Raw genomic sequence first — 2,725 nt, 5'->3', positions numbered from 1 at the left:
GCTACACATGTTTGTTCCTTTACGGCGTATATTGTTGGAACCTGTTGAAACATCCTTTTCATTTGTATCAAAGTGTATGCCTTCACCTTGATTGGTTGATACACTTCGGCAAGCCAATAAGAGCGCGATATTTTTCTGATATATTTCACGTAGTCTACACAGAGATATATTTTCATTTAATTACGAATCGCATCGTAAGTTTCTTGATATGATTTTTTTTTTTGTAAAAGTGAGCGTTTTAAGCAGTACACCAAACAAACATCGTCAATCTATATAGTAGGATCTGAAGTCAGTCATGACAGTCGGTCGGGACGCTGGTGTCCGAGTCATATGACAGCTATGACTTCGGTTGATGATGTCTGCAAAATCTAGTCTTACGTCTATGATATAACCTAACAAGTTCAAAAAATATAAAAAAATGTTACGTATCCTTAATCGAGTAAATAGCCGTGATCATTGGGATTACACGGTTGTGTGGATTTAGGTACAACGGAACGGTGTGTAAAAAGATATAAGTTGCAGAATAGAAAGGTACCTTTTCCATTTTTATTGGAATCATTCCACAATGTTTTGCTGTAAACTAAAATCATAGCAGCATATTAAAGTGTTTAATGGTTTTATATTGACTTTTTTATGTGAAATGAAATAAAAAAAATTACTTTTTCTCAGAATTTTGTATGCAAATTAAAAACTTCTGTTAGCGACCATGATACAACTTGGAACAAATGTTAGGGTTTTGGATGCTACAATAAAGCATATATATAATGCTATAGTCACTGAAGTTTCTTAATAAAAATGCTGAGTGGTTTTTACTTCTATTGTATTGGTTATACATATGACTCGGTACAAGAAGTCTGATCAGTCCTAAAGGTTGTGTTGCGAGGGCGTGTTCAGGGGGTGGACGCCGCTGTCTTTGTTCGATCCAGTCCAGGTAGTAGTTGACGAGTGGTTGAAGGCGTCAGGTAAGCCAGGCTTCACAGCCGGCGGAGGGAACCGAAGGAGGTGATTCCGTAGGGCACGCCGTCCAGGTTGAGGGGGCGCCAGAGTACACTGCAGAGGAACACAGAATAAGTTCAGTGATACTCATACAACTGCTGAGGGCATGTTGCAAGGGGAAGAGAGGGAAAACATACGTGCATGTTCCTTGCCGCCTTCGGAATCACTACAGACGACGCCGTTGCCGACGATGCAATACACGGGGCGTTACAATCGGCGTTTGGTCATGATGGGGACACCACCTGACGAAGGCCGTTGGAGATACCGCCGGGCGGCTGTGCAGAGAGGGTCATCTTTAATGTAGGTCAGGAAGAAAAAGAACATTGCATTATATCCAGATGAAAAACTAGCAATACAATGAGCAACTATAGAAGGAAGTGAATCACTTACTGTCAGAGGGGCCGGCCCCATCCGTGGGGGTGACGACGGTTCCCACGGCCGTCAGAGGAAGGCAGTTCACGGTGGAAATGTTTGTCTGTAACGTTCCATTGTTATGTGATTGATTAGCTAATGGGATAATACAGTTTAAAGTTTGCATTTGCAGTGAACTCGCATTCACATGTAATACCAAGCATTATGTTAAACACACAGACCATTGAACTCAACGGCGTGGGCAGCCTGATGAGGAGCAATTCGTGGTGAGGAGGAAAGAGTTCAGTTCTCGTTGAGTGAAGAAGTCGGTGGAAACAAGGAGACATGGCTGGCTGCGTTCTCGCGATGTTGTAGGCGCCCAAACCCCAGCACTACCTCGACGAAGCGGCACTAAAAGCGTAGGACACGAAATTATTATGAAATTCGCCGAGACAAATTAATAATTTCTTAATGTCAGCAGTCTTATCAGTGCTGACTCACCGATGCAGTAGTGAGCGCCGTGAGGACCCACTCGACTGGAGAATGAGGGAACCGCCGCAGAATCACATGTCGTCGATGAAGAGAGCCCACTGGTGGGGCCACCGAGTGCTTTTGCGTGGCCCAGTGCCGCCACGATTCTGATGACACTAAGAATGCGTTGTTTGATTTGGCAAAGGAAAAGGGATGGCCTGTGCATTAAAAACTACTGTGAGATTTTCAGACATATACAGAGCGCAAGAAGGACTACTGGACCATTGGAGTGCGGTGTCCGGCGGGCTGTCGACGAGGGGCTTCGGGGGACTTCCAGTGCCATGAGCTCCACGCGGCGGGGTTCCGCTCTGACAGGGCGAGATCGGGCAAAGGAAGGTGCGAGATGATTCACTAACGCATAACATTAGTTGCTTAACTATGTTAAGTTAGGCTATATGATTTGATAGACACACAGTCATGTGAGACGAACGTTAAACTATTAAAAACAAATCATTGAGTTTGGAAAACATTGACATACACAAAGACGAAGCTAAAACCAAAAAACGAAGCACCCTGGCATTATTCTATGTTATATTGATAGGCAGTTCGTATATCGATGCTTTATAGAAAATACTCATATTATCCTATAGCTATCAAATCAAGAAGGAATTGGTTTTTGAGGAAGAATACTTACGCGGCGGCGACGACGGAAGGCGAGGAGTGAGAGCGACTCTGGCGACCATGGTTAAGTGTACTGAAAGACAACGAGATTATGCGCCGTTATTTCTCGACAGCGGAAGCTTAACTAAGCCTATGGCACCCAGCGAGGGCCGGAAGCTGGGAAAGTTCATTGAGAAGCCGCAAAACAGCTTTGCTGGTTTCATGATTGATGTCTAAATTCCGTACC

General features: G+C 44.2%; 1 pseudogene; it reads right to left on the bottom strand.

Moving 5' to 3' along the window:
• Positions 1-958: 958 nt before the first annotated feature.
• Positions 959-2,161, bottom strand: LOC119571419 (annotated as a pseudogene).
• Positions 2,162-2,725: the final 564 nt, after the last annotated feature.

The sequence above is a fragment of the Penaeus monodon genome, unplaced genomic scaffold, assembly GCF_015228065.2.
Source record: "Penaeus monodon isolate SGIC_2016 unplaced genomic scaffold, NSTDA_Pmon_1 PmonScaffold_615, whole genome shotgun sequence".
Taxonomy (NCBI): Eukaryota; Metazoa; Arthropoda; class Malacostraca; order Decapoda; family Penaeidae; genus Penaeus; species Penaeus monodon.
Note: the sequence above shows the minus strand (reverse complement) of the source record. Positions and strands in the feature narration are given on the sequence as shown.